We start from the raw sequence: 25,110 nt of genomic DNA, 5'->3' as shown, positions 1-25,110 counted from the left end.
AAGGTCGTGAGTTCAACCCTCACATGAAGCACTGAGTTCCAAATTTGGGTTTTTTGAAAATAATAGAAAAAAATGAGAAAAAAATGGATTTGACTTGAGCAGTTTTTCCAAATAGTCACAGCTTCATTGGCAAAGCATGTAGCGCGTCAGTCTCATAATCTGAAGGTCGTGAGTTCAATTCTCACATGAAGCACTGAGTTCCAAATTTGGGTTTTTTGAAAATAATAGAAAAAAAATGAGAAAAAAATGGATTTGACTTGAGCAGTTTTTCCAAATATTCACAGCTTCATTGGCGAAGCAGGTTGCGCGTCAGTCTCGTAATCTGAAGGTCGTGAGTTCAATTCTCACATGAAGCACTGAGTTCCATATTTGGGTTTTTTGAAAATAATAGAAAAAAAATGAGAAAAAAATGGATTTGACTTGAGCAGTTTTTCCAAATAGTCACAGCTTCATTGGCGAAGCAGGTTGCGCATCAGTCTCATAATCTGAAGGTCGTGAGTTCAATTCTCACATGAAGCACTGAGTTCTAAATTTGGGTTTTTTGAAAATAATAGAAAAAAAATGAGAAAAAAATGGATTTGACTTGAGCAGTTTTTCCAAATAGTCACAGCTTCATTGGCGAAGCAGGTTGCGCGTCAGTCTCGTAATCTGAAGGTCGTGAGTTCAATTCTCACATGAAGCACTGAGTTCCAAATTTGTGTTTTTTGAAAATAATAGAAAAAAAATGAGAAAAAAATGGATTTGACTTGAGCAGTTTTTCCAAATAGTCACAGCTTCATTGGCGAAGCAGGTAGTGCGTCAGACTCATAATCTGAAGGTCGTGAGTTCAATTCTCACATGAATCACTGAGTTCCAAATTTGGGTTTTTTGAAAATAATAGAAAAAAAATGAGAAAAAAATGGATTTGACTTGAGCAGTTTTTCCAAATAGTCACAGCTTCATTGGCGAAGCAGGTTGCGCGTCAGTCTCGTAATCTGAAGGTCGTGAGTTCAATTCTCACATGAAGCACTGAGCTCCAAATTTGGGTTTTTTGAAAATAATAGAAAAAAAAATGAGAAAAAAATGGATTTGACTTGAGCAGTTTTTCCAAATAGTCACAGCTTCATTGGCGAAGCAGGTTGCGCGTCAGTCTCATAATCTGAAGTTCGTGAGTTCAATCCTCACATGAAGCACTGAGTTCCAAATTTGGGTTTTTTGAAAATAATAGAAAAAAAATGAGAAAAAAATGGATTTGACTTGAGCAGTTTTTCCAAATAGTCACAGCTTCATTGGCGAAGCAGGTTGCGCGTCAGTCTCGTAATCTGAAGGTCGTGAGTTCAATTCTCACATGAAGCACTGAGTTCCAAATTTGGGTTTTTTGAAAATAATAGAAAAAAAATGAGAAAAAAATGGATTTGACTTGAGCAGTTTTTCCAAAAAGTCACAGCTTCATTGGCGAAGCAGGTAGCGCGTCAGTCTCATAATCTGAAGGTCGTGAGTTCAATTCTCACATGAAGCACTGAGTTCCAGATTTGGGTTTTTTGAAAATAATAGAAAAAAAATGAGAAAAAAATGGATTTGACTTGAGCAGTTTTTCCAAATAGTCACAGCTTCATTGGCGAAGCAGGTTGCGCGTCAGTCTCGTAATCTGAAGGTCGTGAGTTCAATTCTCACATGAAGCACTGAGTTCCAAATTTGGGTTTTTTGAAAATAATAGAAAAAAAATGAGAAAAAAATGGATTTGGCTTGAGCAGTTTTTCCAAACAGTCACAGCTTCATTGGCGAAGCAGGTTGCGCGTCAGTCTCATAATCTGAAGGTTGTGAGTTCAACCCTCACATGAAGCACTGAGTTCCAAATTTGGGTTTTTTGAAAATAATACAAAAAAAATGAGAAAAAAATGGATTTGACTTGAGCAGTTTTTCCAAATAGTCACAGCTTCATTGGCGAAGCAGGTAGCGTGTCAGTCTCATAATCTGAAGGTCGTGAGTTCAACCCTCACATGAAGCACTGAGTTCCAAATTTGGGTTTTTTGAAAATAATAGAAAAAAAATGAGAAAAAAATGGATTTGAATTGAGCAGTTTTTCCAAATATTCACAGCTTCATTGGCGAAGCAGGTTGCGCGTCAGTCTCGTAATCTGAAGGTCGTGAGTTCAATTCTCACATGAAGCACTGAGTTCCAAATTTGGGTTTTTTGAAAATAATAGAAAAAAAATGAGAAAAAAATGGATTTGACTTGAGCAGTTTTTCCAAATAGTCACAGCTTCATTGGCGAAGCAGGTTGCGCATCAGTCTCATAATCTGAAGGTCGTGAGTTCAATTCTCACATGAAGCACTGAGTTCTAAATTTGGGTTTTTTGAAAATAATAGAAAAAAAATGAGAAAAAAATGGATTTGACTTGAGCAGTTTTTCCAAATAGTCACAGCTTCATTGGCGAAGCAGGTTGCGCGTCAGTCTCGTAATCTGAAGGTCGTGAGTTCAATTCTCACATGAAGCACTAAGTTCCAAATTTGTGTTTTTTGAAAATAATAGAAAAAAAATGAGAAAAAAATGGATTTGACTTGAGCAGTTTTTCCAAATAGTCACAGCTTCATTGGCGAAGCAGGTAGTGCGTCAGACTCATAATCTGAAGGTCGTGAGTTCAATTCTCACATGAATCACTGAGTTCCAAATTTGGGTTTTTTGAAAATAATAGAAAAAAAATGAGAAAAAAATGGATTTGACTTGAGCAGTTTTTCCAAATAGTCACAGCTTCATTGGCGTAGCAGGTTGCGCGTCAGTCTCGTAATCTGAAGGTCGTGAGTTCAATTCTCACATGAAGCACTGAGCTCCAAATTTGGGTTTTTTGAAAATAATAGAAAAAAAAATGAGAAAAAAATGGATTTGACTTGAGCAGTTTTTCCAAATAGTCACAGCTTCATTGGCGAAGCAGGTTGCGCGTCAGTCTCATAATCTGAAGTTCGTGAGTTCAATCCTCACATGAAGCACTGAGTTCCAAATTTGGGTTTTTTGAAAATAATACAAAAAAAATGAGAAAAAAATGGATTTCACTTGAGCAGTTTTTCAAAATAGTCACAGCTTCATTGGCGAAGCAGGTAGCGCATCAGTCTCATAATCTGAAGGTCGTGAGTTCAATTCTCACATGAAGCACTGAGTTCCAAATTTGGGTTTTTTGAAAATAATAGAAAAAAAATGAGAAAAAAATGGATTTGACTTGAGCAGTTTTTCCAAATAGTCACAGCTTCATTGGCGAAGCAGGTTGCGCGTCAGTCTCGTAATCTGAAGGTCGTGAGTTCAATTCTCACATGAAGCACTGAGTTCCAAATTTGGGTTTTTTGAAAATAATACAAAAAAATGAGAAAAAAATGGATTTGACTTGAGCAGTTTTTCCAAATAGTCACAGCTTCATTGGCGAAGCAGGTTGCGCGTCAGTCTCATAATCTGAAGGTCGTCAGTTCAATCCTCACATGAAGCACTGAGTTCCAAATTTGGGTTTTTTGAAAATAATAGAAAAAAAATGAGAAAAAAATGGATTTGATTTGAGCAGTTTTTCCAAATAGTCACAGCTTCATTGGCGAAGCAGGTAGCACGTCAGTCTCATAATCTGAAGGTCGTGAGTTCAATCCTCACATGAAGCACTGAGTTCCAAATTTGGGTTTTTTGAAAATAATAGAAAAAAAAATGAGAAAAAAATGGATTTGACTTGAGCAGTTTTTCCAAATAGTCACAGCTTCATTGGCGAAGCAGGTAGTGCGTCAGTCTCATAATCTGAAGGTCGTGAGTTCAATCCTCACATGAAGCACTGAGTTCCAAATTTGGATTTTTTGAAAATAATACAAAAAAAAATGAGAAAAAAATGGATTTCACTTGAGCAGTTTTTCCAAATAGTCACAGCTTCATTGGTGAAGCAGGTGGCGCGTCAGTCTCATAATCTGAAGGTGGTGAGTTCAACCCTCACATGAAGCACTGAGTTCCAAATTTGGGTTTTTTGAAAATAATAGAAAAAAAATGAGAAAAAAATGGATTTGACTTGAGCAGTTTTCCCAAATAGTCACAGCTTCATTGGTGAAGCAGGTGGCGCGTCAGTCTCGTAATCTGAAGGTCGTGAGTTGAATTCTCACATGAAGCACTGAGTTCCAAATTTGGGTTTTTTGAAAATAATAGAAAAAAAATGAGAAAAAAATGGATTTGACTTGAGCAGTTTTTCCAAATAGTCACAGCTTCATTGGCGAAGCAGGTTGCGCGTCAGTCTCATAATCTGAAGGTCGTGAGTTCAATCCTCACATGAAGCACTGAGTTCCAAATTTGGGTTTTTTGAAAATAATAGAAAAAAAAAAAAAAAAATGGATTTCACTTTAGCAGTTTTTCCAAATAGTCACAGCTTCATTGGCGAAGCAGGTAGCGCGTCAGTCTCATAATCTGAAGGTCGTGAGTTCAACCCTCACATGAAGCACTGAGTTCCAAATTTGGGTTTTTTGAAAATAATACAAAAAAAAATGAGAAAAAAATGGATTTCACTTGAGCAGTTTTTCCAAATAGTCACAGCTTCATTGGCGAAGCAGGTAGCGCGTCAGTCTCATAATCTGAAGGTCGTGGGTTCGACCTTCACATGAAGCACTGAGTTCCATATTTGGGTTTTTTGAAAATAATAGAAAAAAAATGAGAAAAAAATGGATTTGACTTGAGCAGTTTTTCCAAATAGTCACAGCTTCATTGGCGAAGCAGGTAGCGCGTCAGTCTCATAATCTGAAGGTCGTGAGTTCCACCCTCACATGAAGCACTGAGTTCGAAATTTGGGTTTTTTGAAAATAATAGAAAAAAAATGAGAAAAAAATGGATTTGACTTGAGCAGTTTTTCCAAATAGTCACAGCTTCATTGGCGAAGCAGGTAGCGCGTCAGTCTCATAATCTGAAGGTCGTGAGTTCAACCCTCACATGAAGCACTGAGTTCCAAATTTGGGTTTTTTGAAAACAATAGAAAAAAAATGAGAAAAAAATGGATTTCACTTGAGCAGTTTTTCCAAATAGTCACAGCTTCATTGGCGAAGCAGGTAGCGCGTCAGTCTCATAATCTGAAGGTCGTGAGTTCAACCCTCACATGAAGCACTGAGTTCCAAATTTGGGTTTTTTGAAAATAATAGAAAAAAAAATGAGAAAAAAATGGATTTCACTTGAGCAGTTTTTCCAAATAGTCACAGCTTCATTGGTGAAGCAGGTGGCGCGTCAGTCTCATAATCTGAAGGTCGTGAGTTCAACCCTCACATGAAGCACTGAGTTCCAAATTTGGGTTTTTTGAAAATAATAGAAAAAAAATGAGAAAAAAATGGATTTGACTTGAGCAGTTTTTCCAAATAGTCACAGCTTCATTGGCGAAGCAGGTAGCGCGTCAGTCTCATAATCTGAAGGTCGTGAGTTCAACCCTCACATGAAGCACTGAGTTCCAAATTTGGGTTTTTTGAAAATAATAGAAAAAAATGAGAAAAAAATGGATTTGACTTGAGCAGTTTTTCTAAATAGTCACAGCTTCATTGGCGAAGCAGGTAGCGCGTCAGTCTCATAATCTGAAGGTCGTGAGTTCAACCCTCACATGAAGCACTGAGTTCCAAATTTGGGTTTTTTGAAAATAATAGAAAAAAAATGAGAAAAAAATGGATTTGACTTGAGCAGTTTTTCCAAATAGTCACAGCTTCATTGGCGAAGCAGGTAGCGCGTCAGTCTCATAATCTGAAGGTCGTGAGTTCAACCCTCACATGAAGCACTGAGTTCCAAATTTGGGTTTTTTGAAAACAATAGAAAAAAAATGAGAAAAAAATGGATTTCACTTGAGCAGTTTTTCCAAATAGTCACAGCTTCATTGGCGAAGCAGGTAGCGCGTCAGTCTCATAATCTGAAGGTCGTGAGTTCAACCCTCACATGAAGCACTGAGTTCCAAATTTGGGTTTTTTGAAAATAATAGAAAAAAAAATGAGAAAAAAATGAATTTCACTTGAGCAGTTTTTCCAAATAGTCACAGCTTCGTTGGTGAAGCAGGTGGCGCGTCAGTCTCATAATCTGAAGGTCGTGAGTTCAACCCTCACATGAAGCACTGAGTTCCAAATTTGGGATTTTGAAAATAATAGAAAAAAAATGAGAAAAAAATGGATTTGACTTGAGCAGTTTTTCCAAATAGTCACAGCTTCATTGGCGAAGCAGGTAGCGCGTCAGTCTCATAATCTGAAGGTCGTGAGTTCCACCCTCACATGAAGCACTGAGTTCGAAATTTGGGTTTTTTGAAAATAATAGAAAAAAAATGAGAAAAAAATGGATTTGACTTGAGCAGTTTTTCCAAATAGTCACAGCTTCATTGGCGAAGCAGGTAGCGCGTCAGTCTCATAATCTGAAGGTCGTGAGTTCAACCCTCACATGAAGCACTGAGTTCCAAATTTGGGTTTTTTGAAAACAATAGAAAAAAAATGAGAAAAAAATGGATTTCACTTGAGCAGTTTTTCCAAATAGTCACAGCTTCATTGGCGAAGCAGGTAGCGCGTCAGTCTCATAATCTGAAGGTCGTGAGTTCAACCCTCACATGAAGCACTGAGTTCCAAATTTGGGTTTTTTGAAAATAATAGAAAAAAAAATGAGAAAAAAATGGATTTCACTTGAGCAGTTTTTCCAAATAGTCACAGCTTCATTGGTGAAGCAGGTGGCGCGTCAGTCTCATAATCTGAAGGTCGTGAGTTCAACCCTCACATGAAGCACTGAGTTCCAAATTTGGGTTTTTTGAAAATAATAGAAAAAAAATGAGAAAAAAATGGATTTGACTTGAGCAGTTTTTCCAAATAGTCACAGCTTCATTGGCGAAGCAGGTAGCGCGTCAGTCTCATAATCTGAAGGTCGTGAGTTCAACCCTCACATGAAGCACTGAGTTCCAAATTTGGGTTTTTTGAAAATAATAGAAAAAAATGAGAAAAAAATGGATTTGACTTGAGCAGTTTTTCTAAATAGTCACAGCTTCATTGGCGAAGCAGGTAGCGCGTCAGTCTCATAATCTGAAGGTCGTGAGTTCAACCCTCACATGAAGCACTGAGTTCCAAATTTGGGTTTTTTGAAAATAATAGAAAAAAAATGAGAAAAAAATGGATTTGACTTGAGCAGTTTTTCCAAATAGTCACAGCTTCATTGGTGAAGCAGGTTGCGCGTCAGTCTCGTAATCTGAAGGTCGTGAGTTCAATTCTCACATGAAGCACTGAGTTCCAAATTTGGGTTTTTTGAAAATAATAGAAAAAAAATGAGAAAAAAATGGATTTGACTTGAGCAGTTTTTCCAAATAGTCACAGCTTCATTGGCGAAGCAGGTAGCGCGTCAGTCTCATAATCTGAAGGTCGTGAGTTCAACCCTCACATGAAGCACTGAGTTCCAAATTTGGGTTTTTTGAAAATAATAGAAAAAAAAATGAGAAAAAAATGAATTTCACTTGAGCAGTTTTTCCAAATAGTCACAGCTTCGTTGGTGAAGCAGGTGGCGCGTCAGTCTCATAATCTGAAGGTCGTGAGTTCAACCCTCACATGAAGCACTGAGTTCCAAATTTGGGTTTTTTGAAAATAATAGAAAAAAAATGAGAAAAAAATGGATTTGACTTGAGCAGTTTTTCCAAATAGTCACAGCTTCATTGGCGAAGCAGGTTGCGCGTCAGTCTCATAATCTGAAGGTCGTGAGTTCAACCCTCACATGAAGCACTGAGTTCCAAATTTGGGTTTTTTGAAAATAATAGAAAAAAAATGAGAAAAAAATGGATTTGACTTGAGCAGTTTTTCCAAATAGTCACAGCTTCATTGGTGAAGCAGGTGGCACGTCAGTCTCATAATCTGAAGGTCGTGAGTTCAATTCTCACATGAAGCACTGAGTTCCAAATTTGGGTTTTTTGAAAATAATAGAAAAAAAATGAGAAAAAAATGGATTTGACTTGAGCAGTTTTTCCAAATAGTCACAGCTTCATTGGCGAAGCAGGTAGCGCGTCAGTCTCATAATCTGAAGGTCGTGAATTCAACCCTCACATGAAGCACTGAGTTCCAAATTTGGGTTTTTTGAAAACAATAGAAAAAAAATGAGAAAAACATGGATTTGACTTGAGCAGTTTTTCCAAATAGTCACAGCTTCATTGGCGAAGCAGATAGCGCGTCAGTCTCATAATCTGAAGGTCGTGAGTTCAACCCTCACATGAAGCACTGAGTTCCAAATTTGGGTTTTTTGAAAATAATAGAAAAAAAATGAGAAAAAAATGGATTTGACTTGAGCAGTTTTTCCAAATAGTCACAGCTTCATTGGCGAAGCAGGTAGCGCGTCAGTCTCATAATCTGAAGGTCGTGAGTTCAATTCTCACATGAAGCACTGAGTTCCAGATTTGGGTTTTTTGAAAATAATACAAAAAAAAATGAGAAAAAAATGGATTTCACTTGAGCAGTTTTTCCAAATAGACACAGCTTCATTGGCGAAGCAGGTAGCGCGTCAGTCTCATAATCTGAAGGTCGTGGGTTCGACCCTCACATGAAGCACTGAGTTCCAAATTTGGGTTTTTTGAAAATAATAGAAAAAAAAAAAAAATGGATTTCACTTTAGCAGTTTTTCCAAATAGTCACAGCTTCATTGGCGAAGCAGGTAGCGCGTCAGTCTCCTAATCTGAAGGTCGTGAGTTCAACCCTCACATGAAGCACTGAGTTCCAAATTTGGGTTTTTTGAAAATAATAGAAAAAAAATGAGAAAAAAATGGATTTGACTTGAGCAGTTTTTCCAAATAGTCACAGCTTCATTGGCGAAGCAGGTAGCGCGTCAGTCTCATAATCTGAAGGTCGTGAGTTCAACCCTCACATGAAGCACTGATTTCCAAATTTGGGTTTTTTTAAAATAATAGAAAAAAAATGAGAAAAAAATGGATTTGACTTGAGCAGTTTTTCCAAATAGTCACAGCTTCATTGGCGAAGCAGGTAGTGCGTCAGTCTCATAATCTGAAGGTCGTGAGTTCAACCCTCACATGAAGCACTGAGTTCCAAATTTGGGTTTTTTGAAAATAATAGAAAAAAATGAGAAAAAAATGGATTTGACTTGAGCAGTTTTTCCAGATAGTCACAGCTTCATTGGCGAAGCAGGTAGCGCGTCAGTCTCATAATCTGAAGGTTGTGAGTTCAACCCTCACATGAAGCACTGAGTTCCAAATTTGGGTTTTTTGAAAATAATAGAAAAAAAATGAGAAAAAAATGGATTTGATTTGAGCAGTTTTTCCAAATAGTCACAGCTTCATTGGCGAAGCAGGTAGCGCGTCAGTCTCATAATCTGAAGGTCGTGAGTTCAACCCTCACATGAAGCACTGAGTTCCAAATTTGGGTTTTTTGAAAATAATAGAAAAAAAATGAGAAAAAAATGGATTTGACTTGAGCAGTTTTTCCAAATAGTCACAGCTTCATTGGTGAAGCAGGTGGCGCGTCAGTCTCATAATCTGAAGGTCGTGAGTTCAATTCTCATATGAAGCACTGAGTTCCAAATTTGGGTTTTTTGAAAATAATAGAAAAAAAATGAGAAAAAAATGGATTTGACTTGAGCAGTTTTTCCAAATAGTCACAGCTTCATTGGCGAAGCAGGTTGCGCGTCAGTCTCATAATCTGAAGGTCGTGAGTTCAATCCTCACATGAAGCACTGAGTTCCAAATTTGGGTTTTTTGAAAATAATACAAAAAAAAATGAGAAAAAAATGGATTTCACTTGAGCAGTTTTTCCTAATAGTCACAGCTTCATTGGCGAAGCAGGTAGCGCGTCAGTCTCATAATCTGAAGGTCGTGAGTTCAACCCTCACATGAAGCACTGAGTTCCAAATTTGGGTTTTTTGAAAATAATAGAAAAAAAATGAGAAAAAAATGGATTTGACTTGAGCAGTTTTTCCAAATAGTCACAGCTTCATTGGCGAAGCAGGTAGCGCGTCAGTCTCATAATCTGAAGGTCGTGAGTTCAACCCTCACATGAAGCACTGAGTTCCAAATTTGGGTTTTTTGAAAATAATAGAAAAAAAATGAGAAAAAAATGGATTTGACTTGAGCAGTTTTTCCAAATAGTCACAGCTTCATTGGCGAAGCAGGTTGCGCGTCAGTCTCATAATCTGAAGGTCGTGAGTTCAACCCTCACATGAAGCACTGAGTTCCAAATTTGGGTTTTTTGAAAATAATAGAAAAAAAATGAGAAAAAAATGGATTTGACTTGAGCAGTTTTTCCAAATAGTCACAGCTTCATTGGCGAAGCAGGTAGCGCGTCAGTCTCATAATCTGAAGGTCGTGAGTTCAACCCTCACATGAAGCACTGAGTTCCAAATTTGGGTTTTTTGAAAATAATAGAAAAAAAATGAGAAAAAAATGGATTTGACTTGAGCAGTTTTTCCAAATAGTCACAGCTTCATTGGTGAAGCAGGTGACACGTCAGTCTCATAATCTGAAGGTCGTGAGTTCAATTCTCACATGAAGCACTGAGTTCCAAATTTGGGTTTTTTGAAAATAATAGAAAAAAAATGAGAAAAAAATGGATTTGACTTGAGCAGTTTTTCCAAATAGTCACAGCTTCATTGGCGAAGCAGGTAGCGCGTCAGTCTCAAAATCTGAAGGTCGTGAATTCAACCCTCACATGAAGCACTGAGTTCCAAATTTGGGTTTTTTGAAAACAATAGAAAAAAAATGAGAAAAACATGGATTTGACTTGAGCAGTTTTTCCAAATAGTCACAGCTTCATTGGCGAAGCAGGTAGCGCGTCAGTCTCATAATCTGAAGGTCGTGAGTTCAACCCTCACATGAAGCACTGATTTCCAAATTTGGGTTTTTTGAAAATAATAGAAAAAAAATGAGAAAAAAATGGATTTGACTTGAGCAGTTTTTCCAAATAGTCACAGCTTCATTGGCGAAGCAGGTAGCGCGTCAGTCTCATAATCTGAAGGTCGTGAGTTCAACCCTCACATGAAGCACTGAGTTCCAAATTCGGGTTTTTTGAAAATAATAGAAAAAAAATGAGAAAAAAATGGATTTGACTTGAGCAGTTTTTCCAAATAGTCACAGCTTCATTGGCGAAGCAGGTAGCGCGTCAGTCTCATAATCTGAAGGTCGTGAGTTCAACCCTCACATGAAGCACTGAGTTCCAAATTTGGGTTTTTTGAAAATAATAGAAAAAAAATGAGAAAAAACTGGATTTGACTTGAGCAGTTTTTCCAAATAGTCACAGCTTCATTGGTGAAGCAGGTGGCGCGTCAGTCTCATAATCTGAAGGTCGTGAGTTCAATTCTCACATGAAGCACTGAGTTCCAAATTTGGGTTTTTTGAAAATAATAGAAAAAAAATGAGAAAAAAATGGATTTGACTTGAGCAGTTTTTCCAAATAGTCACAGCTTCATTGGTGAAGCAGGTGGCGCGTCAGTCTCATAATCTGAAGGTCGTGGGTTCGACCCTCACATGAAGCACTGAGTTCCATATTTGGGTTTTTTGAAAATAATAGAAAAAAAATGAGAAAAAAATGGATTTGACTTGAGCAGTTTTTCCAAATAGTCACAGCTTCATTGGTGAAGCAGGTGGCGCGTTAGTCTCATAATCTGAAGGTCGGGAGTTCAATTCTCACATGAAGCACTGAGTTCCAAATTTGGGTTTTTTGAAAATAATAGAAAAAAAATGAGAAAAAAATGGATTTGACTTGAGCAGTTTTTCCAAATAGTCACAGCTTCATTGGCGAAGCAGGTAGCGCGTCAGTCTCCTAATCTGAAGGTCGTGAGTTCAATCCTCACATGAAACACTGAGTTCCAAATTTGGGTTTTTTGAAAATAATAGAAAAAAATAAGAAAAAAATGGATTTCACTTTAGCAGTTTTTCCAAATAGTCACAGCTTCATTGGCGAAGCAGGTAGCGCGTCAGTCTCATAATCTGAAGGTCATGAGTTCAACCCTCACATGAAGCACTGAGTTCCACATTTGGGTTTTTTGAAAATAATAGAAAAAAAATGAGAAAAAAATGGATTTGACTTGAGCAGTTTTTCCAAATAGTCACAGCTTCATTGGCGAAGCAGGTAGCGCGTCAGTCTCATAATCTGAAGGTCGTGAGTTCAACCCTCACATGAAGCACTGAGTTCCAAATTTGGGTTTTTTGAAAATAATAGAAAAAAAAAGAGAAAAATATGGATTTGACTTGAGCAGTTTTTCCAAATAGTCACAGCTTCATTGGCGAAGCAGGTTGCGCGTCAGTCTCGTAATCTGAAGGTCGTGAGTTCAACTCTCACATGAAGCACTGAGTTCCAAATTTGGGTTTTTTGAAAATAATAGAAAAAAAATGAGAAAAAAATGGATTTGACTTGAGCAGTTTTTCCAAATAGTCACAGCTTCATTGGCGAAGCAGGTTGCGCGTCAGTCTCATAATCTGAAGGTCGTGAGTTCAACCCTCACATGAAGCACTGAGTTCGAAATTTGGGTTTTTTGAAAATAATAGAAAAAAAATGAGAAAAAAAAGGATTTGACTTGAGCAGTTTTTCCAAATAGTCACAGCTTCATTGGCGAAGCAGGTAGCGCGTCAGTCTCATAATCTGAAGGTCGTGAGTTCAACCCTCACATGAAGCACTGAGTTCCAAATTTGGGTTTTTTGAAAATAATAGAAAAAAAATGAGAAAAAAATGGATTTGACTTGAGCAGTTTTTCCAAATAGTCACAGCTTCATTGGTGAAGCAGGTGGCGCGTCAGTCTCATAATCTGAAGGTCGTGAGTTCAATTCTCACATGAAGCACTGAGTTCCAAATTTGGGTTTTTTGAAAATAATAGAAAAAAAATGAGAAAAAAATGGATTTGACTTGAGCAGTTTTTCCAAATAGTCACAGCTTCATTGGCGAAGCAGGTTGCGCGTCAGTCTCATAATCTGAAGGTCGTGAGTTCAAACCTCACATGAAGCACTGAGTTCCAAATTTGGGTTTTTTGAAAATAATAGAAAAAAAATGAGAAAAAAATGGATTTGACTTGAGCAGTTTTTCCAAATAGTCACAGCTTCATTGGCGAAGCACGTAGCGCGTCAGTCTCATAATCTAAAGGTCGTGAGTTCAACCCTCACATGAAGCACTGAGTTCCAAATTTGAGTTTTTTGAAAATAATAGAAAAAAAATGAGAAAAAAATGGATTTGACTTGAGCAGTTTTTCCAAATAGTCACAGCTTCATTGGCGAAGCAGGTAGCGCGTCAGTCTCATAATCTGAAGGTCGTGAGTTCAACCCTCACATGAAGCACTGAGTTCCAAATTTGGGTTTTTTGAAAATAATAGAAAAAAAATGAGAAAAAAATGGATTTGACTTGAGCAGTTTTTCCAAATAGTCACAGCTTCATTGGTGAAGCAGGTGGCGCGTCAGTCTCATAATCTGAAGGTCGTGAGTTCAATTCTCACATGAAGCACTGAGTTCCAAATTTGGGTTTTTTGAAAATAATAGAAAAAAAATGAGAAAAAAATGGATTTGACTTGAGCAGTTTTTCCAAATAGTCACAGCTTCATTGGCGAAGCAGGTTGCGCGTCAGTCTCATAATCTGAAGGTCGTGAGTTCAATCCTCACATGAAGCACTGAGTTCCAAATTTGGGTTTTTTGAAAATAATACAAAAAAAAATGAGAAAAAAATGGATTTCACTTGAGCAGTTTTTCCAAATAGTCTCAGCTTCATTGGCGAAGCAGGTAGCGCGTCAGTCTCATAATCTGAAGGTCGTGGGTTCGACCCTCACATGAAGCACTGAGTTCCAAATTTGGGTTTTTTGAAAATAATAGAAAAAAATTAAAAAAAAATGGATTTCACTTGAGCAGTTTTTCCAAATAGTCACAGCTTCATTGGCGAAGCAGGTAGCGCGTCAGTCTCCTAATCTGAAGGTCGTGAGTTCAATCCTCACATGAAACACTGAGTTCCAAATTTGGGTTTTTTGAAAATAATAGAAAAAAATGAGAAAAAAATGGATTTCACTTTAGCAGTTTTTCCACATAGTCACAGCTTCATTGGCGAAGCAGGTAGCGCGTCAGTCTCATAATCTGAAGGTCGTGAGTTCAACCCTCACATGAAGCACTGATTTCCAAATTTGGGTTTTTTGAAAATAATAGAAAAAAAATGAGAAAAAAATGGATTTGACTTGAGCAGTTTTTCCAAATAGTCACAGCTTCATTGGCGAAGCAGGTAGCGCGTCAGTCTCATAATCTGAAGGTCGTGAGTTCAACCCTCACATGAAGCACTGATTTCCAAATTTGGGTTTTTTGAAAATAATAGAAAAAAAATGAGAAAAAAATGGATTTGACTTGAGCAGTTTTTCCAAATAGTCACAGCTTCATTGGCGAAGCAGGTTGCGCGTCAGTCTCGTAATCTGAAGGTCGTGAGTTCAACCCTCACATGAAGCACTGATTTCCAAATTTGGGTTTTTTGAAAATAATAGAAAAAAAATGAGAAAAAAATGGATTTGACTTGAGCAGTTTTTCCAAATAGTCACAGCTTCATTGGCGAAGCAGGTAGCGCGTCAGTCTCATAATCTGAAGGTCGTGAGTTCAACCCTCACATGAAGCACTGATTTCCAAATTTGGGTTTTTTGAAAATAATAGAAAAAAAATGAGAAAAAAATGGATTTGACTTGAGCAGTTTTTCCAAATAGTCACAGCTTCATTGGTGAAGCAGGTTGCGCGTCAGTCTCGTAATCTGAAGGTCGTGAGTTCAATTCTCACATGAAGCACTGAGTTCCAAATTTGGGTTTTTTGAAAATAATAGAAAAAAAATGAGAAAAAAATGGATTTGACTTGAGCAGTTTTTCCAAATAGTCACAGCTTCATTGGCGAAGCAGGTTGCGCGTCAGTCTCATAATCTGAAGGTCGTGAGTTCAACCCTCACATGAAGCACTGAGTTCCAAATTTGGGTTTTTTGAAAATAATAGAAAAAAAATGAGAAAAAAATGGATTTGACTTGAGCAGTTTTTCCAAATAGTCACAGCTTCATTGGCGAAGCAGGTAGCGCGTCAGTCTCATAATCTGAAGGTCGTGAGTTCAACCCTCACATGAAGCACTGAGTTCCAAATTTGGGTTTTTTGAAAATAATAGAAAAAAAATGAGAAAAAACTGGATTTGACTTGAGCAGTTTTTCCAAATAGTCACAGCTTCATTGGTGAAGCAGGTGGCGCGTCAGTCTCATAATCTGAAGGTCGTGAGTTCAATTCTCACATGAAGCACTGAGTTCCAAATTTGGGTTTTTTGAAAATAATAGAAAAAAAATGAGAAAAAAATGGATATGACTTGAGCAGTTTTTCCAAATAGTCACAGCTTCATTGGTGAAGCAGGTGGCGCGTCAGTCTCATAATCTGAAGGTCGTGGGTTCGACCCTCACATGAAGCACTGAGTTCCATATTTGGGTTTTTTGAAAATAATAGAAAAAAATGAGAAAAAAATGGATTTGACTTGAGCAGTTTTTCCAAATAGTCACAGCTTCATTGGTGAAGCAGGTGGCGCGTTAGTCTCATAATCTGAAGGTCGGGAGTTCAATTCTCACATGAAGCACTGAGTTCCAAATTTGGGTTTTTTGAAAATAATAGAAAAAAAATGAGAAAAAAATGGATTTGACTTGAGCAGTTTTTCCAAATAGTCACAGCTTCATTGGCGAAGCAGGTTAAGCGTCAGTCTCATAATCTGAAGGTCGTGAGTTCAACCCTCACATGAAGCACTAAGTTCCAAATTTGGGTTTTTTGAAAATAATAGAAAAAAATAAGAAAAAAATGGATTTCACTTTAGCAGTTTTTCCAAATAGTCACAGCTTCATTGGCGAAGCAGGTAGCGCGTCAGTCTCCTAATCTGAAGGTCGTGAGTTCAATCCTCACATCAAACACTGAGTTCCAAATTTGGGTTTTTTGAAAATAATAGAAAAAAATAAGAAAAAAATGGATTTCACTTTAGCAGTTTTACCAAATAGTCACAGCTTCATTGGCGAAGCAGGTAGCGCGTCAGTCTCATAATCTGAAGGTCGTGAGTTCAACCCTCACATGAAGCACTGAGTTCCACATTTGGGTTTTTTGAAAATAATAGAAAAAAAATGAGAAAAAAATGGATTTGACTTGAGCAGTTTTTCCAAATAGTCACAGCTTCATTGGCGAAGCAGGTAGCGCGTCAGTCTCATAATCTGAAGGTCGTGAGTTCAACCCTCACATGAAGCACTGAGTTCCAAATTTGGGTTTTTTGAAAATAATAGAAAAAAAAAAGAGAAAAATATGGATTTGACTTGAGCAGTTTTTCCAAATAGTCACAGCTTCATTGGCGAAGCAGGTTGCGCGTCAGTCTCGTAATCTGAAGGTCGTGAGTTCAATTCTCACATGAAGCACTGAGTTCCAAATTTGGGTTTTTTGAAAATAATAGAAAAAAAATGAGAAAAAAATGGATTTGACTTGAGCAGTTTTTCCAAATAGTCACAGCTTCATTGGCGAAGCAGGTTGCGCGTCAGTCTCATAATCTGAAGGTCGTGAGTTCAACCCTCACATGAAGCATTGAGTTCCAAATTTGGGTTTTTTGAAAATAATAGAAAAAAAATGAGAAAAAAATGGATTTGACTTGAGCAGTTTTGCCAAATAGTCACAGCTTCATTGGCGAAGCAGGTAGCGCGTCAGTCTCATAATCTGAAGGTCGTGAGTTCAACCCTCACATGAAGCACTGAGTTCCAAATTTGGGTTTTTTGAAAATAATACAAAAAAAAATGAGAAAAAAATGGATTTCACTTGAGCAGTTTTTCCAAATAGTCACAGCTTCATTGGCGAAGCAGGTAGCGCGTCAGTCTCATAATCTGAAGGTCGTGAGTTCAACCCTCACATGAAGCACTGAGTTCCAAATTTGGGTTTTTTGAAAACAATAGAAAAAAAATGAGAAAAAAATGGATTTGACTTGAGCAGTTTTTCCAAATAGTCACAGCTTCATTGGTGAAGCAGGTGGCGCGTCAGTCTCATAATCTGAAGGTCGTGAGTTCAATTCTCACATGAAGCACTGAGTTCCAAATTTGGGTTTTTTGAAAATAATAGAAAAAAAATGAGAAAAAAATGGATTTGACTTGAGCAGTTTTTCCAAATAGTCACAGCTTCATTGGCGAAGCAGGTTGCGCGTCAGTCTCATAATCTGAAGGTCGTGAGTTCCAAATTTGGGTTTTTTGAAAATAATACAAAAAAATATGAGAAAAAAATGGATTTCACTTGAGCAGTTTTTCCAAATAGTCACAGCTTCATTGGCGAAGCAGGTAGCGCGTCAGTCTCATAATCTGAAGGTCGTGGGTTCGACCCTCACATGAAGCACTGAGTTCCATATTTGGGTTTTTTGAAAATAATAGAAAAAAAATGAGAAAAAAATGGATTTGACTTGAGCAGTTTTTCCAAATAGTCACAGCTTCATTGGCGAAGCAGGTAGCGCGTCAGTCTCATAATCTGAAGGTCGTGAGTTCAACCCTCACATGAAGCACTGAGTTCCAAATTTGGGTTTTTTGAAAATAATAGAAAAAAAATGAGAAAAAAATGGATTTGACTTGAGCAGTTTTTCCAAATAGTCACAGCTTCATTGGCGAAGCAGGTAGCGCGTCAGTCTCATAATCTGAAGGTCGTGAGTTCAACCCTCACATGAAGCACTGAGTTCCAAATTTGGGTTTTTTGAAAACAATAGAAAAAAAATGAGAAAAAAATGGATTTGACTTGAGCAGTTTTTCCAAATAGTCACAGCTTCATTGGCGAAGCAGGTAGCGCGTCAGTCTCATAATCTGAAGGTCGTGAGTTCAACCCTCACATGAAGCACTGAGTTCCAAATTTGGGTTTTTTGAAAATAATAGAAAAAAAATGAGAAAAAACTGGATTTGACTTGAGCAGTTTTTCCAAATAGTCACAGCTTCATTGGTGAAGCAGGTGGCGCGTCAGTCTCATAATCTGAAGGTCGTGAGTTCAATTCTCACATGAAGCACTGAGTTCCAAATTTGGGTTTTTTGAAAACAATAGAAAAAAAATGAGAAAAAAATGGATTTGACTTGAGCAGTTTTTCCAAATAGTCACAGCTTCATTGGCGAAGCAGGTAGCGCGTCAGTCTCATAATCTGAAGGTCGTGAGTTCAACCCTCACATGAAGCACTGAGTTCCAAATTTGGGTTTTTTGAAAACAATAGAAAAAAAATGAGAAAAAAATGGATTTGACTTGAGCAGTTTTTGCAAATAGTCACAGCTTCATTGGCGAAGCAGGTGGCGCGTCAGTCTCATAATCTGAAGGTCGTGAGTTCAACTCTCACATGAAGCACTGAGTTCCAAATTTGGGTTTTTTGAAAATAATAGAAAAAAAATGAGAAAAAAATGGATTTGACTTGAGCAGTTTTTCCAAATAGTCACAGCTTCATTGGCGAAGCAGGTTGCGCGTCAGTCTCATAATCTGAAGGTCGTGAGTTCAAACCTCACATGAAGCACTGAGTTCCAAATTTGGGTTTTTTGAAAATAATAGAAAAAAAATGAGAAAAAAATGGATTTGACTTGAGCAGTTTTTCCAAATAGTAACAGCTTCATCGGCGAAGCACGTAGCGCGTCAGTCTCATAATCTGAAGGTCGTGAGTTCAACCCTCACATGAAGCACTGAGTTCCAAATTTGAGTTTTTTGAAAATAATAGAAAAAAAATGAGAAAAAAATGGATTTGACTTGAGCAGTTTTTCCAAATAGTCACAGCTTCATTGGCGAAGCAGGTAGCGCGTCAGTCTCATAATCTGAAGGTCGTGAGTTCAACCCTCACATGAAGCACTGAGTTCCAAATTTGGGTTTTTTGAAAACAATAGAAAAAAAATGAGACAAAAATGGATTTGACTTGAGCAGTTTTTCCAAATAGTCACAGCTTCATTGGCGAAGCAGGTAGCGCGTCAGTCTCATAATCTGAAGGTCGTGAGTTCAACCCTCACATGAAGCACTGAGTTCCAAATTTGGGTTTTTTGAAAATAATAGAAAAAAAATGAGAAAAAAATGGATTTGACTTGAGCAGTTTTTCCAAATAGTCACAGCTTCATTGGCGAAGCAGGTAGCGCGTCAGTCTCATAATCTGAAGGTCGTGAGTTCAACCCTCACATGAAGCACTGAGTTCCAAATTTGGGTTTTTTGAAAACAATAGAAAAAAAATGAGAAAAAAATGGATTTGACTTGAGCAGTTTTTCCAAATAGTCACAGCTTCATTGGCGAAGCAGGTAGCGCGTCAGTCTCTTAATCTGAAGGTCGTGAGTTCAACCCTCACATGAAGCACTGAGTTCCAAATTTGGGTTTTTTGAAAATAATAGAAAAAAAATGAGAAAAAAATGGATTTGACCTGAGCAGTTTTTCCAAATAGTCACAGCTTCATTGGCGAAGCAGGTTGCGCGTCAGTCTCATAATCTGAAGGTCGTGAGTTCAACCCTCACATGAAGCACTGAGTTCCAAATTTGGGTTTTTTGAAAATAATAGAAAAAAATGAGAAAAAAATGGATTTGACTTGAGCAGTTTTTCCAAATAGTCACAGCTTCATTGGCGAAGCAGGTAGCGCGTCAGTCTCATAATCTGAAGGTCGTGAGTTCAATTCTCACATGAAGCACTGAGTTCCAAATTTGGGTCTTTTGAAAATAATAGAAAAAAATGAGAAAAAAATGGATTTGACTTGAGCAGTTTTCCCAATTAGTCACAGCTTCATTGGCGAAGCAGGTAGCGCATCAGTCTCATAATCTGAAGGTCGTGAGTTCAACCCTCACATGAAGCACTGAGTTCCAAATTTGGGTTTTTTGAAAACAATAGAAAAAAAATGAGAAAAAAATGGATTTGACTTGAGCAGTTTTTCCAAATAGTCACAGCTTCATTGGTGAAGCAGGTAGCGCGTCAGTCTCATAATCTGAAGGTCGTGAGTTCAACCCTCACATGAAGCACTGAGTTCCAAATTTGGGTTTTTTGAAAATAATAGAAAAAAAATGAGAAAAAAATGGATTTGACTTGAGCAGTTTTTCCAAATAGTCACAGCTTCATTGGCGAAGCAGGTAGCGCGTCAGTCTCATAATCTGAAGGTCGTGAGTTCAACCCTCACATGAAGCACTGAGTTCCAAATTTGGGTTTTTTGAAAACAATAGAAAAAAAATGAGAAAAAAATGGATTTGACTTGAGCAGTTTTTCCAAATAGTCACAGCTTCATTGGCGAAGCAGGTAGCGCGTCAGTCTCTTAATCTGAAGGTCGTGAGTTCAACCCTCACATGAAGCACTGAGTTCCAAATTTGGGTTTTTTGAAAATAATAGAAAAAAAATGAGAAAAAAATGGATTTGACCTGAGCAGTTTTTCCAAATAGTCACAGCTTCATTGGCGAAGCAGGTTGCGCGTCAGTCTCGTAATCTGAAGGTCGTGAGTTCAATTCTCACATGAAGCACTGAGTTCCAAATTTGGGTTTTTTGAAAATAATAGAAAAAAAATGAGAAAAAAATGGATTTGACTTGAGCAGTTTTTCCAAATAGTCACAGCTTCATTGGCGAAGCAGGTAGCGCGTCAGTCTCGTAATCTGAAGGTCGTGAGTTCAATTCTCACATGAAGCACTGAGTTCCAAATTTGGGTTTTTTGAAAATAATAGAAAAAAATGAGAAAAAAATGGATTTGACTTGAGCAGTTTTTCCAAATAGTCACAGCTTCATTGGCGAAGCAGGTAGCGCGTCAGTCTCATAATCTGAAGGTCGTGAGTTCAACCCTCACATGAAGCACTGAGTTCCAAATTTTGGTTTTTTGAAAATAATAGAAAAAAATGAGAAAAAATTGGATTTGACTTGAGCAGTTTTTCCAAATAGTCACAGCTTCATTGGCGAAGCAGGTAGCGCGTCAGTCTCATAATCTGAAGGTCGTGAGTTCAATTCTCACATGAAGCACTGAGTTCCAAATTTGGGTTTTTTGAAAATAATAGAAAAAAATGAGAAAAAAATGGATTTGACTTGAGCAGTTTTTCCAAATAGTCACAGCTTCATTGGCGAAGCAGGTAGCGCGTCAGTCTCATAATCTGAAGGTCGTGAGTTCAATTCCCACATGAAGCACTGAGTTCCAAATTTGGGTTTTTTGAAAATAATAGAAAAAAAATGAGAAAAAAATGGATTTGACTTGAGCAGTTTTTCCAAATAGTCACAGCTTCATTGGCGAAGCAGGTTCCGCGTCAGTCTCATAATCTGAAGGTCGTGAGTTCAACCCTCACATGAAGCACTGAGTTCCAAATTTGGGTTTCTTGAAAATAATAGAAAAAAAATGAGAAAAAAATGGATTTGATTTGAGCAGTTTTTCCAAATAGTCACAGCTTCATTGGCGAAGCAGGTAGCGCGTCAGTCTCATAATCTGAAGGTCGTGAGTTCAATCCTCACATGAAGCACTGAGTTCCAAATTTGGGTTTTTTGAAAATAATAGAAAAAAATGAAAAAAATGGATTTGACTTGAGCAGTTTTTCCAAATAGTCACAGCTTCATTGGCGAAGCAGGTAGCGCGTCAGTCTCTTAATCTAAAGGTCGTGAGTTCAATTCTCACATGAAGCACTGTGTTCCAAATTTGGGTTTTTTGAAAACAATAGAAAAAAAATGAGAAAAAAATCGATTTCACTTTAGCAGTTTTTCCAAATAGTCACAGCTTCATTGGCGAAGCAGGTACCGCGTCAGTCTTATAATCTGAAGGTCGTGAGTTCAACCCTCACATGAAGCACTGAGTTCCAAATTTGGGTTTTTTGAAAATAATAGAAAAAAAATGAGAAAAAAATGGATATGACTTGAGCAGTTTTTCCAAATAGTCACAGCTTCATTGGTGAAGCAGGTGGCGCGTCAGTCTCATAATCTGAAGGTCGTGGGTTCGACCCTCACATGAAGCACTGAGTTCCAAATTTGGGTTTTTTGAAAATAATACAAAAAAAAATGAGAAAAAAATGGATTTCACTTGAGCAGTTTTTACAAATAGTCACAGCTTCATTGGCGAAGCAGGTTAAGCGTCAGTCTCATAATCTGAAGGTCGTGAGTTCAACCCTCACATGAAGCACTGAGTTCCAAATTTGGGTTTTTTGAAAATAATAGAAAAAAATAAGAAAAAAATGGATTTCACTTTAGCAGTTTTTCCAAATAGTCACAGCTTCATTGGCGAAGCAGGTAGCGCGTCAGTCTCATAATCTGAAGGTCGTGAGTTCAACCCTCACATGAAGCACTGAGTTCCAAATTTGGGTTTTTTGAAAATAATAGAAAAAAAAAAGAGAAAAATATGGATTTGACTTGAGCAGTTTTTCCAAATAGTCACAGCTTCATTGGCGAAGCAGGTTGCGCGTCAGTCTCGTAATCTGAAGGTCGTGAGTTCAATTCTCACATGAAGCACTGAGTTCCAAATTTGGGTTTTTTGAAAATAATAGAAAAAAAATGAGAAAAAAATGGATTTGACTTGAGCAGTTTTTCCAAATAGTCACAGCTTCATTGGCGAAGCAGGTTGCGCGTCAGTCTCATAATTTGAAGGTCGTGAGTTCAACCCTCACATGAAGCACTGAGTTCCAAATTTGGGTTTTTTGAAAATAATAGAAAAAAAATGAGAAAAAAAAGGATTTGACTTGAGCAGTTTTTCCAAATAGTCACAGCTTCATTGGCGAAGCAGGTAGCGCGTCAGTCTCATAATCTGAAGGTCGTGAGTTCAACCCTCACATGAAGCATTGAGTTCCAAATTTTGGTTTTTTGAAAATAATAGAAAAAAAATGAGAAAAAAATGGATTTGACTTGAGCAGTTTTGCCAAATAGTCACAGCTTCATTGGCGAAGCAGGTAGCGCGTCAGTCTCATAATCTGAAGGTCGTGAGTTCAACCCTCACATGAAGCACTGAGTTCCAAATTTGGGTTTTTTGAAAATAATACAAAAAAAAATGAGAAAAAAATGGATTTCACTTGAGCAGTTTTTCCAAATAGTCACAGCTTCATTGGCGAAGCAGGTAGCGCGTCAGTCTCATAATCTGAAGGTCGTGAGTTCAACCCTCACATGAAGCACTGAGTTCCAAATTTGGGTTTTTTGAAAATAATAGAAAAAAAATGAGAAAAAAATGGATTTGACTTGAGCACTTTTTCCAAATAGTCACAGCTTCATTGGTGAAGCAGGTGGCGCGTCAGTCTCATAATCTGAAGGTCGTGAGTTCAATTCTCACATGAAGCACTGAGTTCCAAATTTGGGTTTTTTGAAAATAATAGAAAAAAAATGAGAAAAAAATGGATTTGACTTGAGCAGTTTTTCCAAATAGTCACAGCTTCATTGGCGAAGCAGGTTGCGCGTCAGTCTCATAATCTGAAGGTCGTGAGTTCAAACCTCACATGAAGCACTGAGTTCCAAATTTGGGTTTTTTGAAAATAATAGAAAAAAAATGAGAAAAAAATGGATTTGACTTGAGCAGTTTTTCCAAATAGTCACAGCTTCATTGGCGAAGCACGTAGCGCGTCAGTCTCATAATCTGAAGGTCGTGAGTTCAACCCTCACATGAAGCACTGAGTTCCAAATTTGAGTTTTTTGAAAATAATAGAAAAAAAATGAGAAAAAAATGGATTTGACTTGAGCAGTTTTTCCAAATAGTCACAGCTTCATTGGCGAAGCAGGTAGCGCGTCAGTCTCATAATCTGAAGGTCGTGAGTTCAATCCTCACATGAAGCACTGAGTTCCAAATTTGGGTTTATTGAAAATAATAGAAAAAAAATGAGAAAAAAATGGATTTGACTTGAGCAGTTTTTCCAAATAGTCATAGCTTCATTGGTGAAGCAGGTGGCGCGTCAGTCTCATAATCTGAAGGTCGTGAGTTCAATTCTCACATGAAGCACTGAGTTCCAAATTTGGGTTTTTTGAAAATAATAGAAAAAAAATGAGAAAAAAATGGATTTGACTTGAGCAGTTTTTCCAAATAGTCACAGCTTCATTGGCGAAGCAGGTAGCGCGTCAGTCTCATAATCTGAAGGTCGTGGGTTCGACCCTCACATGAAGCACTGAGTTCCATATTTGGGTTTTTTGAAAATAATAGAAAAAAAATGAGAAAAAAATGGATTTGACTTGAGCAGTTTTTCCAAATAGTCACAGCTTCATTGGCGAAGCAGGTAGCGCGTCAGTCTCGTAATCTGAAGGTCGTGAGTTCAACCCTCACATGAAGCACTGAGTTCCAAATTTGGGTTTTTTGAAAACTATAGAAAAAAAATGAGAAAAAAATGGATTTCACTTTAGAAGTTTTACAAAATAGTCACAGCTTCAATGGCGCAGCAGGTAGCACGTCATTGTCCTAATCTGAAGGTCGTGAGTTCAACCCTCACATGAAGCACTGAGTTCCAAATTTGGGTTTTTTGAAAATAATAGAAAAAAAATGAGAAAAAAATGGATTTGACTTGAGCAGTTTTTCCAAATAGTCACAGCTTCATTGGCGAAGCAGGTTGCGCGTCAGTCTCGTAATCTGAAGGTCGTGAGTTCAATTCTCACATGAAGCACTGAGTTCCAGATTTGGGTTTTTTGAAAATAATAGAAAAAAAATGAGAAAAAAATGGATTTGACTTGAGCAGTTTTTCCAAATAGTCACAGCTTCATTGGTGAAGCAGGTAGCGCGTCAGTCTCGTAATCTGAAGGTCGTGAGTTCAATTCTCACATGAAGCACTGAGTTCCAGATTTGGGTTTTTTGAAAATAATAGAAAAAAAATGAGAAAAAAATGGATTTGACTTGAGCAGTTTTTCCAAATAGTCACAGCTTCATTGGCGAAGCAGGTTGCGCATCAGTCTCGTAATCTGAAGGTTGTGAGTTCAATTCTCACATGAAGCACTGAGTTCCAGATTTGGGTTTTTTGAAAATAATAGAAAAAAAATGAGAAAAAAATGGATTTGACTTGAGCAGTTTTTCCAAATAGTCACAGCTTCATTGGTGAAGCAGGTAGCGCGTCAGTCTCATAATCTGAAGGTCGTGAGTTCAACCCTCACATGAAGCACTGAGTTCCAAATTTGGGTTTTTTGAAAATAATAGAAAAAAAATGAGAAAAAAATGGATTTGACTTGAGCAGTTTTTCCGAATAGTCACAGCTTCATTGGCGAAGCAGGTAGCGCGTCAGTCTCATAATCTGAAAGTCGTGAGTTCAATTCTCACATGAAGCACTGAGTTCCAAA

At 37.6% G+C, this 25,110-nt stretch overlaps 19 non-coding genes across 19 annotated transcripts; all 19 read left to right on the top strand.

Annotated features, from left to right (window-relative positions):
• Positions 1–283: 283 nt before the first annotated feature.
• Positions 284–356, top strand: trnat-cgu (transfer RNA threonine (anticodon CGU)). The gene has a single exon. It is a non-coding gene; the product is annotated as a tRNA-Thr (tRNA).
• Positions 357–609: 253 nt separating this feature from the next.
• trnat-cgu (transfer RNA threonine (anticodon CGU)) lies at positions 610–682 on the top strand. Its single transcript has one exon. It is a non-coding gene; the product is annotated as a tRNA-Thr (tRNA).
• A 253-nt stretch (positions 683–935) lies between these two features.
• On the top strand, positions 936–1,008 carry trnat-cgu (transfer RNA threonine (anticodon CGU)). Its single transcript has one exon. It is a non-coding gene; the product is annotated as a tRNA-Thr (tRNA).
• A 254-nt stretch (positions 1,009–1,262) lies between these two features.
• On the top strand, positions 1,263–1,335 carry trnat-cgu (transfer RNA threonine (anticodon CGU)). Its single transcript has one exon. It is a non-coding gene; the product is annotated as a tRNA-Thr (tRNA).
• A 253-nt stretch (positions 1,336–1,588) lies between these two features.
• On the top strand, positions 1,589–1,661 carry trnat-cgu (transfer RNA threonine (anticodon CGU)). The gene has a single exon. It is a non-coding gene; the product is annotated as a tRNA-Thr (tRNA).
• A 416-nt stretch (positions 1,662–2,077) lies between these two features.
• On the top strand, positions 2,078–2,150 carry trnat-cgu (transfer RNA threonine (anticodon CGU)). The gene has a single exon. It is a non-coding gene; the product is annotated as a tRNA-Thr (tRNA).
• Positions 2,151–2,403: 253 nt separating this feature from the next.
• trnat-cgu (transfer RNA threonine (anticodon CGU)) lies at positions 2,404–2,476 on the top strand. The gene has a single exon. It is a non-coding gene; the product is annotated as a tRNA-Thr (tRNA).
• A 253-nt stretch (positions 2,477–2,729) lies between these two features.
• trnat-cgu (transfer RNA threonine (anticodon CGU)) lies at positions 2,730–2,802 on the top strand. The gene has a single exon. It is a non-coding gene; the product is annotated as a tRNA-Thr (tRNA).
• A 417-nt stretch (positions 2,803–3,219) lies between these two features.
• trnat-cgu (transfer RNA threonine (anticodon CGU)) lies at positions 3,220–3,292 on the top strand. The gene has a single exon. It is a non-coding gene; the product is annotated as a tRNA-Thr (tRNA).
• Positions 3,293–8,595: 5,303 nt separating this feature from the next.
• trnar-ccu (transfer RNA arginine (anticodon CCU)) lies at positions 8,596–8,668 on the top strand. Its single transcript has one exon. It is a non-coding gene; the product is annotated as a tRNA-Arg (tRNA).
• Positions 8,669–11,692: 3,024 nt separating this feature from the next.
• trnar-ccu (transfer RNA arginine (anticodon CCU)) lies at positions 11,693–11,765 on the top strand. Its single transcript has one exon. It is a non-coding gene; the product is annotated as a tRNA-Arg (tRNA).
• A 2,045-nt stretch (positions 11,766–13,810) lies between these two features.
• On the top strand, positions 13,811–13,883 carry trnar-ccu (transfer RNA arginine (anticodon CCU)). The gene has a single exon. It is a non-coding gene; the product is annotated as a tRNA-Arg (tRNA).
• Positions 13,884–16,252: 2,369 nt separating this feature from the next.
• On the top strand, positions 16,253–16,325 carry trnat-cgu (transfer RNA threonine (anticodon CGU)). Its single transcript has one exon. It is a non-coding gene; the product is annotated as a tRNA-Thr (tRNA).
• Positions 16,326–20,302: 3,977 nt separating this feature from the next.
• On the top strand, positions 20,303–20,375 carry trnat-cgu (transfer RNA threonine (anticodon CGU)). The gene has a single exon. It is a non-coding gene; the product is annotated as a tRNA-Thr (tRNA).
• Positions 20,376–20,465: 90 nt separating this feature from the next.
• On the top strand, positions 20,466–20,538 carry trnat-cgu (transfer RNA threonine (anticodon CGU)). The gene has a single exon. It is a non-coding gene; the product is annotated as a tRNA-Thr (tRNA).
• Positions 20,539–21,600: 1,062 nt separating this feature from the next.
• On the top strand, positions 21,601–21,673 carry trnai-uau (transfer RNA isoleucine (anticodon UAU)). Its single transcript has one exon. It is a non-coding gene; the product is annotated as a tRNA-Ile (tRNA).
• A 580-nt stretch (positions 21,674–22,253) lies between these two features.
• On the top strand, positions 22,254–22,326 carry trnat-cgu (transfer RNA threonine (anticodon CGU)). The gene has a single exon. It is a non-coding gene; the product is annotated as a tRNA-Thr (tRNA).
• Positions 22,327–24,047: 1,721 nt separating this feature from the next.
• On the top strand, positions 24,048–24,120 carry trnat-cgu (transfer RNA threonine (anticodon CGU)). The gene has a single exon. It is a non-coding gene; the product is annotated as a tRNA-Thr (tRNA).
• A 253-nt stretch (positions 24,121–24,373) lies between these two features.
• Positions 24,374–24,446, top strand: trnat-cgu (transfer RNA threonine (anticodon CGU)). The gene has a single exon. It is a non-coding gene; the product is annotated as a tRNA-Thr (tRNA).
• Positions 24,447–25,110: the final 664 nt, after the last annotated feature.

The sequence above is a fragment of the Urocampus carinirostris genome, chromosome 16 (assembly GCF_059441175.1).
Source record: "Urocampus carinirostris isolate Australia breed hairy pipefish chromosome 16, RoL_Ucar_1.0, whole genome shotgun sequence".
In the NCBI taxonomy this organism is placed as follows: domain Eukaryota; kingdom Metazoa; phylum Chordata; class Actinopteri; order Syngnathiformes; family Syngnathidae; genus Urocampus; species Urocampus carinirostris.
Note: the sequence above shows the minus strand (reverse complement) of the source record. Positions and strands in the feature narration are given on the sequence as shown.